Source organism: Apodemus sylvaticus, chromosome 3, assembly GCF_947179515.1.
Source record: "Apodemus sylvaticus chromosome 3, mApoSyl1.1, whole genome shotgun sequence".
Lineage (NCBI taxonomy): Eukaryota > Metazoa > Chordata > Mammalia > Rodentia > Muridae > Apodemus > Apodemus sylvaticus.
The window spans coordinates 131,178,901-131,194,403 of NC_067474.1; the positions used below are offsets into that span (position 1 = coordinate 131,178,901).

At 49.4% G+C, this 15,503-nt stretch overlaps 1 protein-coding gene and 1 long non-coding RNA gene across 3 annotated transcripts in view; one reads left to right on the plus strand and one right to left on the minus strand.

The window, feature by feature from the left end:
- Rnf220 (ring finger protein 220) overlaps positions 1-15,503 on the minus strand; it is a 221,886-nt gene that overhangs the window by 69,979 nt on the left and 136,404 nt on the right. The gene's annotated exons all lie outside the window — the stretch shown is intronic.
- LOC127681150 (uncharacterized) lies at positions 1,066-5,619 on the plus strand. The gene is made up of 2 exons (XR_007977081.1): positions 1,066-1,239; positions 5,343-5,619. It is a non-coding gene; the product is annotated as an uncharacterized LOC127681150 (long non-coding RNA).

Sequence of the window (15,503 nt, forward strand, 5' to 3'; positions counted from 1 at the left end):
GACTTGGGCACAGCAGGTCTAGACAGAATCAAACAGAAGTTAAGCATGGATGAATGCATTCGATTACTCATTCCCTTATGAAAACAACATTCTCTGGACATTTGACTCTTGCTCTCCTTGTCCCTGTGCTGGGCAGGGACGGGAAGCATTGTGGGAAGATGAGTTCCAAGATGGGAGTGGAACGTAGCGATGAGACAGCTTTGAATTAGTGACCTACGTGGTGCTTATTGAGACCAAGTTCTCTGTGTAGTCCAGGCTAACCTGGAACTCACTCTGTAGACCAGGCTGGTCTTGAACTCAGAGATCTGTCTGCCTCTGCCTCCCCAGTGCTGGGGTCAAAGGTGTGCACCACCGCTGCCTGGTGCTCCTTCACTTCGTGTCCTGGGCCATAGCCTGTAGGCTTCCGGGTCTTCCTAGCCGCTGTCCTGTCCTTACTAATTACTACTTAGAGCTATTCTATCCCCTGGAGCAGTTCTTGATTGTTGCCCAAGCTTTCCCCTCTGAGAACTTTCCTCTGTACACTTACTCCACGCCATCTATATATAACTAAGCACAGATCGTCTTGTACAAAGATCCTCTCGTCGTGACTCTAGCTTACCATGTGGCTTCTTTCTAACCTCTCTTAAACACCTCACCTTTTCCCACTGTCTGTTTTCTACCTCGTCCACAAAGCTCCTCTGTTAGCCTTTGTTTGCCTCTTCTTTCTCCAGCGCTAAGAACCCAGAAGTGGGGCTTAACTGATGAAAGTGTGTGGAGTAATGATATAGTAGGGCTAGACGTGGCTAGATCCAGGCCTCAGGGCTGGGGGGGAACAAGGACACGGGATGGAAGGGAATGGATAGGTCATCACATCATGGGCCTTGAAATTCCAAGATGGTGTAGGGAATGGGATAGACACAGGCTGACACCCAAGCTGACACACACCAGGGACCAACCAAGAAGCAGATGACTGCACGTGACACAGACAGGAAATGGTAAGTGACAGTCTCACAGACTGGTAAGCACTGAAAGGGGAAGTAATTTTCTTTCTTATTTGAGGGTTGAGTCTTTTCGGCCTGGAAGTAGCTTAGGACAGAGTGAAGCTAGGACCTTGGGGGTCTTAGTGGCCTCCCCTACAGACTCTCTACAGAGACTTTTTCGAGGAGCTAAAATTGAGCTAAAATTGAGGAATATAAATCTGGAGCTGAGTCTATGCAGAGTGGACATGTAGATGCTGATGGTGGGGGAAGCTAGGAACAGGTAGGTGGTGCCTAGCACTGTTAATCTGACACTGTGATACAGTCCTTTGCATATCTGTGAGAAACTGTCTAGACCAGTAATTCTTGATCTTCATAACCTTGCAACACTTTACTAGGTGGTGACCCCCCCAACCATTAAGTTATTTTAATCGCTACTTCATAAAGGCAATTTTGCTAGTTATAAATCATATTGTAAATATTTGTCTTTTCCAGTGGTCTTAGGCAACTCCTGCAAAAGGGTCATTTGGCCCCCAAAGGGGGGTGGGACCCACAGGTTGAGAACCACTGGTCTAGGTTAAGATTAGCCTCTGAGTGTCTGTGAATCACTGTCTAGATTACACTGACCGATTTTCTATAAGACTATGAATTGTAGGCAGACTTGCTATCTGAGCAGAGGATCCTGGACTGTGTAGCGTAGTGGGTAAGCTAAGTACACGTGGGTACGTATGTACGTAGTATTTACTGAGTACTGTTCACTCTCAACTGTGGGTGGAACTCTCAAACTCGAGCCACTTGACTGCCTGGCCACAATGAACCATGTGACCAGGAACTGTAAGCCAAATGGACCTTTTCTCTTATGTTGCTTCCGCCAGGGTATTTTACAACACCAGAAACACAACTAAAACAGCAGACTAGTTTGGGGCGAAAACCCTGCAGGACGCTGGAGACCTGCACTTGGCCCATGACCGAGAGTTACTAGGCTGTGAAGCTTGAGACTAAGGATCCACGTAGCGCGTGGGGCCTTGCCTTACAGAGTGGCGATGTCTAAGGTAACACTGTCACGAGCCTTGGCCACTTGACTTTATGAAGTCTTGGCAACTGTCTGCATCAGCACAGAAACTTCGGCAAACACCCAATTCCTTGCCCTCCTGTCAGCTCCTGGAGCCCACCCTCATGCCAGCAGTCCCCACCTAAGCCTAGAGGAGCACAGGCGACACGAGTTGGGCATAGAGGAAGGGGCGGGGAAGATCTGTGAGACTTTAGCCCCTCCAGTTTAACAAAACTAGAGAGCGGTCCCGCCTGCCTGTGGCCAGTACACCAGTGGTCCAGTCCGGCTGAAATAACAAGTCAGAGAATCAAAAACTGGCCATCCTTTCTTGTTTACTCAGCTTTTACCCCCTTTTTCTTTGGACAACGCCCCGCTGAGCTGGGGATGTCCTGCTGGGCTGCTGCTGGGGTTCCCCTGCCAAGATGGAGCCCAGCTGCTCAGCTGTTTACAAGGCAAATCCGGTTTACACCGAGGCCCATCCTGCCTGGCTGGGCTGAGGAGCTCCAGTTAGAGTCAGCCTAGTAGCATCCAGTCTTAGTTCAGAGTTACCAAAAGCTTAGCCTGGGGTGGGGGATCTCACCAGCCAAAGGCCAGGGAAGATGAGGAGGCAGGATGAGGTGCCATCTACTCTGCTGGTAGGCACGCCCCAAAAGAACAGCTTGAATTCCATGGCTTCCACATCCCCTCCTTCAAGCAGGGAACTCAGAGTAACAAAGATGGCAGCCTCTCTCCACCGCCTTCTTCCTCATAGCTAAGGTCTGGGAACTAATCTGGCTTCCCTACATTCCCTCAAAACCACTGTAAAGATCAAAGCAAACGACGCACGCAGAAAACTTTTGTTCCTGTTGTTAGATGGTCTGTGGTGACCCAGCTGAACAGGGCGCGTGCAGGGAGGATGGGCAAGTCACACAGGCTGGCTGTTGACCAGGAGAAGGACCCTGTCCCAGTTAACTTGGTAACTCTAGGACTCAACATAGGGCACAATTATCTCATTTATTTATTTATTTATTTATTTATTTATTTATTTATTTATTTTTGTTTTTTGAGACAGGGTTTCTCTGTATAGCCCTGGCTGTCCTGGAACTCACTCTGTAGACCAGGCTGGCCTCAACTCAGAAATCCGCCTGCCTCTGCCTCCCAGAGTGCTGGGATTACAGGCATGTGCTACCACCACCCGGCGATTATCTCATTTATTAAACAAATATTTCCCAAGCTGGCAGGTTGCTGAGAGGGCAGGTAATCGAAGCACAGTGACCGCCATGGTCCCAGGGTGGTTCCCACCAGAGGCTACACAGGCACAGGCAAGCTCCTCACCTGGCCCAGGAAGGGAAGGTTTGCCAGAGCTGGTGACTTTGAAGCTGCCTTAGACTGGTGTGCTTACATAGTGTAGGAAGAGCAGGCAGGATCCCAGGCTTGTGGAACCTCTAAGGCAGGCAGGCGGGCAGAGCAGGGTGTCCTCTCTGTCCTGTCCTCACAACACAGAAGGCCAAATGAGGCCCTGGGATCATCAATACCAGGACTAGCGGATTGACTAAGGAATCCCATAAGGAAACCCAGTGAAGTCCTCAGAGGATTCTTTCTTAGCAGCCTTTCTCCCTGCCCCCACCTCCTTTTTTGAGATAGGGTGTTCTGTACCCCAGGGTGGCCTCGAACCGTGTGCTGCCTCATCTGTTTTTCTAGAGTGTTGGGGATCGACACTATGTACCAAGCAAGTAAGCTCTCTACTGAGCTAAGTCAATCTCTCTCTCCCTTACCCTTTCTCTCTCCTTTCCTTCATTTCCCACCCCCTTTGTTTCAGCTGGCTTTGAACTCATGATCCTCCTGCCTCAGCCTCTTGGGTATATGATTGTAAGTGTATGCCACCCGAGTCTTCCTAAACAGGGACACGGATGGGTGTGGTGTGCTTGTGAGCTGCAAGACACACATCTCGAGTGTGAGCGAATGGAAGCCGGAGGCACAATCATGGGAGTCGGCAGGGGCCGGCCGTGTGAAGTGAGGCCGGGTAGGGGACTGTCTACACAGAGGGGAGTGGAGCGGAGGCCTGTGGAGGACAGCCTTCCACAGCTCTGCACAGTCACATGGAGAGTGCGACCCAGCAGCCAGCGACTCAGGAGACACAGGGAGCAAGAGGGCTTGTGAGGCCCAGTTCTGTCTTAGGTGGAATGCATCCTCATGGAATCTATGTTCTGTCATCTATATTCTGTTGACTCCAGACTTTCTCTCTGTACCTTTTGCTCCCTGAGACTGTCAGACACTGCTAATGGATGGCAATCCTGTGGCTCCAATTATCCGAGATGAACTCTTCTGGCCTCCTCCCAGACTTGCTTCTGATCCTGGAACACACGATCTCCAGAATGCCCAGCCTTTGGTCTCCTTCAGTGGTCTCTGCTCCCTTCTTCCTGACCTGGTCTGGTCTCCACAGAGCACTCTCCGAGCAGGTGCTAGGCTTGGCACCTCCTTGGTTGTCCTGACCCTACTGCCATATCCCTCTTCTCTTTCTTCTTTCTATTCCTTCCTTCCTTCCTTCCTTCCTTCCTTCCTTCCTTCCTTCCTTCTTTCCTTCTTTCCTTCCTTTTCCTCCTTTCTTTCCTCTTTCTTTCTTTCTTTCTTCCTTCCTTTCTTCCTTCCTCCCTTTCTTCTTTCCTTCCTTCCTTCCTTTCTTCCTTCCCTCCTTTTCCTTCCTTCTTTCCTTCCTTCCTTTTCCTCCTTTCTTTCCTCCTTTCTTTCCTCCTTTCTTTCTTTCTTTCTTTCTTTCTTTCTTTCTTTCTTTCTTTCTTTCTTTCTTTCTTTCTTCTTTCTTTCTTTCTTTCTTTCTTTCTTCCTTCCTTCCTTCCTTCCTTCCTTCCTTCCTTCCTTCTTTTCTTCCTTCCTTTTCCTTCCTTCTTTCCTTCTTTCCTTCCTTTCTTTCCTCCTTTCTTTCTTTCTTTCTTTCTTTCTTTCTTTCTTTCTTTCTTTCTTTCTTTCTTCCTTCCTTCTTTCCTTCCTTTCTTCCTTCCTTTTCCTTCCTTCTTTCCTTCTTTCCTTCCTTCCTTTTCCTCCTTTCTTTCCTCTTTCTTTCTTTCTTTCTTTCTTTCTTTCTTTCTTCCTTCCTTCCTTCCTTCCTTCCTTCCTTCCTTCCTTCCTTTGTTTCTTATAATTTATTTATTTACATTTTCTGTACATTGGTGTTTGGCCTGCATATATGTCTGTATAAAGGTGTCAGATCCCCTGGAACTGGAGTTACAGATGGCTGTGAGCCGCCATGCTGGGAACTGAAAGGGATTCTCTGGAAGGGCAGCCAGTGCTCTTAACCACTGAGGCATCTCCCCCGACCCACCTCCCTTTTCTTGTCACAGGACTCCACTTATAGAACCTGGGCAAGTTTGCCCGTACAACTCTCCTCCTTCCAAGCCTTCAAGAGCCTCCACAGTTCTCCAGATGAAGATGATGACGTCTGAACTCCTTGCACCTGACTCGTGGGATTGTAGTGAGGAGAAAGAGGCGATGCATGCACACGAAGCATCTGGACTGTGGGTGGGGCGTTTAGGCTTACAATGAACAACACTCACTATGGTATGTTATGATATGATTTACAACATGTTGCCATTATACCATAAACTGTCCCCTCACGTGCTGCAGTGCGTGTCTTTCTCTTCAGGCACTGTTCCTGCTGCTACACCCCTGCCTGCCTTCTCCTCCGCAAGCCTGGCATGTCCCTGTCCATCTTACCCAGCCTGGTTTCCTCTAGTAAGACCCTTACCACCATCATTATGATCTCCCTTCTCCCTTCAGAGCATTTCTCCCCAGCAGAGCACCAGAGAAAGTCCAGAGAGAAATGGTGTTCTTTGACGAAAAAGACACTCAGTGTTGTAGAGAAGAAGGGGGACCCAGATCCTTACAGGACCTAGCTGATGCAGAAGCAGAAAGCTGACCACGGGGCACAGATACCAGGAGGGTTAAGAAGGTGCTGGGTCAGAGGTCCAGCTGGTTTGGCTGTGGTAGAGGCTCACAGATTAGGAGGAAGAGAAAAGGGGTGTCACAGCAAACCAGGGATAAATTTAAAAATGCAAGTCTCATCAATAAACATCATCATCATCATTAGACGCAGTGTCATATATCACAAGCTAGCTAAAGATGACCTTGAAGTCTGCTACTCCTGCCTCTACCTCCCCAGTGCCAAGACCACAGGTACATACCACTGTGCTTGGTCTATGCAGGGCTGGGGACAGGATGCAGGGCTCGGTGCATGCTAGGTAAGCTCTCTACCAACTGACTTACACCCGAAGCTCCAACACATACCCTGAGCATCTACTTCAGGCTGACGATTTAGCTGTGAGAAGGGAGCACACTGGGTACTGAGAAGTTAGAAAACGGCGATTACAGTACAGGCTGATAAGCATTATAGCAGCAATGGCACCGAGGCATGGGCTGCTAGAACAATCTCTTCCCTGCTGACCTTCAAGGGAGCACCCTCCAACACTTCCTGGGCACCTGCTCCGTGCCAGGCACACTACTGGCTGCGGAGTCCAAGAGTGACCAAGATGATTTCTGCCACCTAGTGGGAGGAGACAGCTATGTTTAAAAATGCCACAAAGGCAGTCAAATGTCACATGTCCCCAGACTGCCTCCTCTTCCATTTAATGTGATAGGAGTCATTATCATCTAATTCCTCAAGCTAGAAGCCTGGATATTATCTACGACGCCAAGATTTATGCTTTAGACAAACCATAAAACATCCGGTAGAGGATGGTTTAGAGGGCGGGGAGGCTGGAGGCAGGAAGACCAGCTGGAGGCCCAGGCAGTAATTTGGTGTGGTGTGCAGCAGTGGCTTGGATTAGGTAGGAGTCCTGGGAGTACAGAGAGGTGGGCTGACCTGAATGCTGAAGAAGGGCTGATTACACAGGAGGTGGAGAAAGAAAGAGTTGAAAATAATTCTAGGCTTCTGTTTGGATGCCTGAGGCTGTGTGTGGTACCATTGAAAGCAGTGAGGGGGATAAGTGCTGTATGTGAGTGGGTCAGCCTGTGTCTGTGTGTGTGTGTAGGCATATGTGGTGTGTATGTGTGCCTCTGTGTGTATATGTGTGTGCCTCTGTGTTTATGTGTGTGTGTGCGCACCTCTTGTGTATATGTGTGTGTACCTCTGTATATATGTGTGTATGTGTGCCTCTGTGTATGTGTGTAAGTGTGTGTGCCTCTGTGTATGTGTGTCTGAGCATGTGTGCCTCTGTGTGTATATGTGTGTGTGCTTCTGTGTGTATATGTGTGTGCATATGTGTGTGAGTGTGTGTGTATGTGTGTGGTGTGCCTCTGTGTGTATATGTGTGTGTGTGTGTTCCTCTATGGGTGTGTGACTGTGTATGTGGTGTATGTGTGTGCCTCTGCGTGTGTGTGTGTGTGTGTGTGTGTGTGTGTGTGTATGTGGGTATGCCTCTGTGTGTATATTATGTGTATGTGTATGTGTGCGTATGAGTGTGTGGTATGTGTGTGTGCTTCTATGTGTGTATGTATGTGTGCGTGTGTAGTATGTATGTGTGCCTGTGTGTCTATGTAGTGTATGTGCATGCCTGTCTGTGTGTGTATGTCTGTGTGTGTTTGTGTATGTATATGTGTGTATAGACCAGGCTTTGACACTAGCTGTCTTCCTCAGTTTTTCTCTACTTACTTCCTATTTATTTATTTTCTAAGGGTGAAATATAAATTTTCATATTTATTTATGTGAATATGTGTATATGTGTGCACGCGCCATGGTGTATGTGTGAAGATCATCAGATACCTCCCGAGTTATAGGCTCTCCTTGCACCATGTGGTCCTGGGGATCAGTCCAGGCAATCTGGCTTGGCAGCAAGCACCTTTATCCACTGGACTCTCTCACTGAACCTGGAGCTTACTGATTCAGAGGGCCAGTGGGCTTCTAAAGATCTCCCTCTTCTCCCCACACTGGGGCTACAGACGTGAGCACATCACTTTCCACTAGTGCTGAGGATACAGGCTCTGAGGAGCCAAGGTCTTTAGGCTTGTGCAGGACCTTTAATGACTGAGCCATCTCGCTAGCTCAAATAAGCGCTATATTCTACAAACAGTGTTTTGGATGTCTCTCTGCAGAGATGAGAGGCTGATTTGATTGAGGCTAAGATCAGAAATCACTGGTATATTGTAGTGTCAGTTATACAGGAAATGAGGTCACATAGTGTCAGTGTGTGCTCCACAGAGAAAGGTGGAACAAAAACGTCTCTTCATCCAACAAATTTACCAAGTGCCTACTATGCCTCAACCCTATTCCAGGTGCTGCAAATATCTGTGGACACAGAATGTGACCTTCTGCTGAAGGCAGACGGCCAACGCGTCAGTAGAGGGGGTGAGGGCAAAGGAAAAAGAAATGCTAAGCACAAAGACTGGATGCTGTGAAAAAGACAATCAGAGGGCGGGTGAGTGAGCAAAAGTTAGCGTGTCCAAAACTCCTGTGTATTCAAGGAGCAGTAAGGTGAACCCGGTGGTCAGGACATACGGGACGGAGGCAGAAGTGGGGCGAGAGACTCAGGAAAGGCTAGGGAGCAGGTAGTGAGTGCCGAGGACCACAGTAAGGACACTGGACTTTACACTATGGCTATAGGAAGGGCTAGAAAATCTAGATTAGAATTGCTGAAGAATTTATCTCATGTCATCAGGGAGTACTGGATTGCTGTCACAGAGTATAGGACAGGCAGGAAAAGAAGAAGGGAGGCCTCTCAGGGAGGGATGCAGCAGGCATCGCCCTCTAAGCAGGGAAGGTGTCTGACAAGTCTGACCGCTTTTCCCATTTGCTGACAGATCTGCTCAGTGAGGGGAAGAGAGGCAGCCAGACCCAGAGGTGAGTTAGAAAGGAGACTTCGGCTTTAGTTTCTGTTCCGTTTAATCACGTGGGACAAGAACATTGCCTGCCCACTCTGTCCTTCACTTCCATTAAGGCGGCTAATATATATGGAGTGCCTCCTGTGTGCAAGCCTCCTCTAGCTGCTAAGCGGTCAGGGATGAATGTGACAGAGAGCTTCAATTCTAGTAGAGGAGAAAAGAAGAACATTTTTCTTCATTTTGGGTTCTGAGAAAAACCCAGGGTGTAGTATATGCTAGGCCAACCCCTTACCACTGAGCCTATACACCATTCTGAAAACAAGCAAATTTAATGAATGATGAATATTATGAAAATATTCTATCAGGTGACAAGGGTAGTGGAGATCACCAGACGCAGCTATTTTAAAAGCCTCTGGGCAGGCAGCATTTGTGGTGAGTCAGGATAGGGACTAGGGCCCTTTCTAGATCTGCCACCTCAGCTTATCAAGATGCCCACTGAGGCAGTGGGTGGAAAAGCACATTACAAGAACAGCGACAAATGGCATCTCAGTTTTATTCTACTTTCCCCCAGAACCCCAAACCATCCCGTCATTCCATCAAACCCCAGAAAACTTGATCACTTCCTTTCTTTTTGCTGGACGGCCCCAGGGACACCCCTTTGCCAGAACGAGTCTCTAAAGCCCTTCACAAAAAATAATTGTCCCCAGGACCAGGTTGTCCATGAATTCTTGGCACCTAGAATGCACACCCAAGGCAACCCTGAAGTGTGGTCCAGCCTGGGTCTCCCACCTTGTAAAAACCATGAGCTTCCTTGCGGGCCCAGTGTAGGCGCAAGGCACCTCAGGCCTATAGAAGGGATGGCCTAGCTCGGAGCACCCTCTCCTCTTCCCAGGGCTGCCTCCTCCCCTTTTCTCTTTTCCTCTCAGTATCTCCAGAACCTTCCCAGCAGCTGCTGTCTCAGCAGACGTCGGGAGGAGCCTGGGCCTGTAGGGTGGGGTCCAGTCTATAGAGGACCTAAGTCAGCAAGGTTTGCCTTTGGCCCCACCCCAGCAGGCGGTGCCTCTGGCAACAAAGTCGTGGCCCTGATTCCTCTGTCTCCACGTTTAAGAACATCTCTAACTGCTCCTTGGATAGCTCAATTAGTAAAGTGAATATATTATATAAAGTCTAAAAGATTAAACTATCATCGTCAGCCCATAATTTCATGAAGAAGTCAGGGGACCGTATCCCTCTTATTAACTCTATAACAAATGTGATGAAAATCTTCAAATAGAATGTTAATGCAATGTTACGTGTAATTTTCCCAGGCGATTTTCTGCTGAAATATTTCTTTATTAATAGTAATTGAGGGTATAAATTATGAATGAGGCGATTTTCCCCTTTCAGTAGGAAAGACGTACTAATGGCAATAATTCTTTATAATAATTTTTGGGGATCGTGGGGCGGGGAGACAGGCTAGTCTAAAAACAGACAAAAGCCCCTTTCCAGAGACTCCCTTGGGGAGCTGAGGCCTTTACCTTACCACAGCCAACCTCTCTCTAGCTTGGCCTGCCTTAGACGGCCCACAAACTAAGTCTTTTGTTCTTCCTCAGTTTTTCTAAAGCCTCAAGGTCTGTTTGGAGGGCTGGAAGTTTTTGCACCTAGTTCATCACCTAAGTCCTGAAGCCAACTTTTCTGCCTAGAAACACCACCGCTGGCAACACCCAAGCCAGCCTTCTCTGCTGAGTTTCCAGATCCCTCTGGCTGGCAGGGACCTCAACTATTTCCGTACCACTCTGGAATACTCAAGTAGGATCGGGCTTCAGAAGTAGTGCCCTCCCCTGCCACCGCCGCCCCTCCCAGCCCATAAATGAAGCAGAATGGAGATGAGTTATTCTGAGCTGTCCCATGTGTCTGAGGGAGCTGGGCCTCGGTCCAGTGGCCTTCTGGACGCCCTGAAGTTGGAGCGTCTCCAAGCCTCTCCTCAGCAGGCCCAGCTATCCTACCTCACAGCTCCATCCCTAGGGCCCCAGGCCCAGCATCCTCATCAGTCACACTGTGAGTAGCGAACACTGCACTTGCTGTTCTGGAACCTAAGACCTTGTCTCCTTGCCGTCCAGGCTCATCATAGGTCTAGACAACAGTTTAAGAAGGCAAAGCCTGCATGATGACACCGCGGAAGTCCTGTATGAACCCTTCTTCATGCAAGGATATTCCACTTGGCACTTGTCCGTTCATCTGTTTAGCACATAATAAACAAACCATCTGCCGCATACCATACCAGACACTGCACTAGGCACTGGGGTTACAAAGACAAAATTCTCCAGCAAGACAAATCATGTTGATGCTATGCTCTGTGTGTGTGCTTGTGCGAGCATACACGCAGAGGTCAACGTCGAATGCCTTCCGCCATCCTTCTCCACATCATCATCACCGTCGTTATGGAGACAGGGTCTTATGTAGTTCTGGCTGGCCTGGAACTCATTATGTGGCCCATGCCAACTTCAAACTCAAGAGACTTGTGTGCCTCTGAGGCCTCTCCTTAGCGCTAGGATCCCAGGTGTGCACAATACCTGGCTGTTTATCCATGTATTTATGGCACACGTGTGGAGGTCGGAGGAAAACTTGAAAGAGTTGGCTCTTTCTGCCACATGAGTCCTGTAGCTAGAACTCAGATTGTTGGGGGTTCATGGCAAGTGTAAAAGTTCCGTGGTTCTTCCTCCCAACCCCATGCTCCCAGAAATGGCACTCAGGCTCAGAACGCATTTACAAATGCCTTGGCCATATAGCTAGGCTTTTCTCTGACTAGATCATAACTTAAAATAACCCATTTATTCCATTCTACATCTGCCACAAGGCTGGTTATCTGTTCTCAGGTACCATGTGTCTGTCTTGTCACATCTTCCCAGGACACTCTCTCATATGGCATTATCCCAGAATCCCTTCTGCCTCCTAAACGTCCCACCTCCTATTTCCTGCCTAAGCTATAGAACGTCAAACTTATTACTGACAGGAGCCACATCCATGCAGACATAAGATATTTTCTCTACAGGAAAGTGTCTTTACTGAGCTATCTTGCTGGCCTGGTCAGCGTGGTTTTCTACGGCAACTTCAGGGCTTCTCTGGGGCTCACCTTCTGTTCATTGCCTGTTTCTTGACATTAGACCTGAGCTCCTCAAGGCAGGGATCAGTCCTCACTAAGTTCCCTCCACCAACCAGCACAAGGCAGACTGCATGCTGGGTAATGGTGAGAAATGCCTGAGGGGCAAGGCTTTTCACTTATGTTCTATGTGGCTATCTCTGGATTTGGGGGTGTCACCTTGGAATCTCATGATTGCTTTAAAACAATAGCTGCTCCCCTCAAACCAGTCCAACTGAGGAAGGCTAGACTCTCCCTAGGTCTCTTCAAATATATCTTGAGAAGGGTTATGGTAAAGACCTTAATGGCCTTCCTGGTACTGGGCACTTTCCTTGTCATTCTCAAGGTCTCTAGGTCTGTCGCTACTGTGAGTGACCAGCCTTCCCTAGAGCAGGAGAAAAGGTCCCTTTGAGTTCCAAGACTGTCTGGGGCTTTACTGCTAACTTTCACCCATGCCCAAGGATCCCACACAGCAGGGATCCTAAACTTTTTTCTCTCACCCTCTCGCTATGCCCAAACAAGTATATAACAGGATCAGTGAAATCTGCAAGTCTCAATTTGCTCAAAATAACCCTCGTCACAGCTTTTGTTCAGCCTTTTCCTGATTTCCAATCAAAAACATCCTACCTCCTGCACACTGCAAAAGGACTCAGACCCACCTACTCCATCCATTCCAAGAGCCAGGATTCAGGAAAGAAGCCTGGATGATGTCCAAGAACAATTCCACCAGCTTCTCTCTGCCCTTAGCCACCTCTGGCTTTTCCTTCTCTTTAGATACAAGACCTTTAGGAAGAACATTCTGGGAGGCCTTGGCAGGAGCCAGGCCTGGGTCTGTGTCACTGGGCTGGCTAAGTTTCTGCCCTCTGAAAACAAAGAACAAAATAGAACCCCCCCCCCCCAGTGATGACTTGTAAATGACCATAGTGACCTTTTGACCAGAGGTCACTGAGGTGACCTCCAAGGGTATTACTGTGTCTTCCCTAGCTGGGACAAGCTTTCACAAACCTTGTCTCTCTCCCTTGGGAAGTCTATACATTAACAACTGCCTTCCAGATTGGGGGTAATGTCTGGACTCCTGCACGGGATCCTTGCCTGTCACAGCTGGCCCTTGGCTCCCCTGCTTGTTTTAGATCCACACTGCATGTCTGGAGAAATCCAACTCCAGACTCCCATCCTCAACTCCAGGCCATGTCTAGAGAAATAAGGGATGGATTCCGATGGTTGGTTGGGATGACTGCCCACTGCAGAGCCCAGCTTCTGGAGCTCCCTGTGCCCTGCAGCCTGGAGCCGTAGAGCAGGCAGGCTTGGCTTGAGAGGATCTGAGCACTGCTGCTACACTTAGCCTGGCTCCCCCGGGTGCACGCCTCCCGCCTCGGTCACTCTCCTTGTTGAGCCAACAGCTCGATCTTGATCTCTTGAACTGGAAGGTCGACTCCAGCGGGGCCTTCACTGAAAGCCAATGCTAATCTGGTTAGGGCCTGGCTGGGCCCTGAGCTCCCTCTGTAGGACCAAGTGCAAGTGAAAAAATGCCAATTACCAGATGACAAAAAGGGTCCCTGCCCCTGGGGAAGGGCAAGCTACAGGGAGGGAAGGGAGGGGCACAGTAACTGAACACCTTGCCGGAAATAGCTCCTATCAGTCCACTTAGAGAGCCATCAGCCGAGCAGATTTATGGGCAGCGTGTGCCCCTCTGATAGATCGGACTATTTAAAGGCAGCCGGAGCCTCCATTTATATCAATGTGAGTGGAGAGGGAGGGTGAGAGGCTTCGAGGTGGGGGATGAAAAGCCATCCTGGGGCCAGCCCCAGGTGGAATCGAGACTAGCATATTGGCCTTGGAGAAGAGATAAGGCTGCTGGCCAGAAGAATGGGGTCACAGGGTGAGAACAGTGCCCTGGTCAAATCCCATTGGTATTCAGGGAAGCCAGAACTTGCCAGCACCCCAGCCTCTCTGCAAGCCCTCTAGTGAAGGTGGGCAGTTCCTGCTAACGCCAAGTGCAACAGTTCATTGGATTTCTGGGGGTGGGGTGGGGTGCTCCAGCTCCCCAGCTGCGGGGCATGCTTACCCTCCGCACAACCTCCCCCTTGCCTGAGCTGAGGGAGAGGGAAGGGGTAATTGTGTTAGGCTGGGGGCATTAGCAGCTGAGGAATGGGCCTGTTTGCCTCCTGCCTGCCCATCCGCAGCCTATACTTCCTGGGGGCAGATTAAGCAGTTCCCACTGCTCTCCCTAGCTCTGCCTGGGCCCTCTTCCATAACTCTATTACCCCCTAGGTGGGTGCTTGCCCCACTGATGGTGGTCCCTCTGATAATTCACCTCCCAGGAAACTCTGCCTTTCTGACCTCTCCCTGCCTTCTTCCTCAGTCCCTTCTGACCCACCTCAGGCTTCCTTGGCTCCCCCACCCCACCCCCGCAGTGCTTCTGTGTCTACACCAATTGGCCTTATTCTCTTGGTTCCATGGGAGATCGCTATTTAGTGACAGTCTTAGGCACAGGACCAACATGCACTGTTGGCTTTGTGGGTTCCAGGCTGATGAGTGTGTCCACTCATTCACACATTCACAGAGCACAAAGCCTCACACTAAAGTCGGGGTCACAGAGTCAGTTCCCTAAAGTCCTTGTGCTATAGCAACTTAGAACCCAAGGGGCGGATAAGCGCGACCAAGACTGTTGCCCTTTCTTCTGTCTTCCCTTCCTTCCTTCTCTCTCAAATAAGCTTTAGTCATTTTTGAGATTCCATTAGCTTATTTGTTGTGGGTGAAGGTGTGCACATGTGTGTGTCACAGCACATGTGTGGAAGGCAGCCTGAGGGAGTCAGCTCTCTCCTTCCACTAAGAAATGTGGGTCTTGGGAATCAGTTCAGGTCTTCAGGCTCCGTGACCAGTGCTTTTACCTAATAAGTCACCTCACAAGCCCTCTTTGGGTAATTTGCAGGTGTCTCAGTCTGTAACTCACAATGGCTTTGAACTCACAGCAATCCTTCTGCCTCAGCTTCCCAAGTGTGCACAATTACACAACAATTCCAGGTATGAGCCACACACCTAGCTCAGAATTGTGTTTTCTAAGTCCATCTTCGCCATATGTGGGGTGCAGGACAGATGCAGAAAAACTGAACGAAGTTCTCGATGTTGGCTGCACGATGGCTCCAAATGCTGCTGCAGAAGCCACACAGAGAGCACTAAACCAGAGATCCAGACATCAAGCTTCCCTTGTCTTGTGAAGAAACACCACAACTAAGGAAGGTTATAAAAGAACGCATTTAATTGGGGGCCTGTTACAGCTTCAGAGGGGGAGTCCATCACCATCATGGCACAGAGCTTGGCAGAGGGCAGGTATGGCACTGGAGTGTAGAGCTGGGAGCTGTGGGACTTGGGGGGAGTCGGGTTGGAGAGCAGGCCTGGAGCAAGAGTGGGGTTGAGGTGTATCCAAAGCCCGGAAATCTAGTCCTGAGATCTGCTGGAGTGGGACTACTCCCCTCTGGCACTCTTAGCCCTGTGCCCACCTTTGCCCCACCGTTGCCTCCCCCTCCCCGGAGGAGGTCACATAGCCTAGTACCCGGGTTCAGCGTCCTCT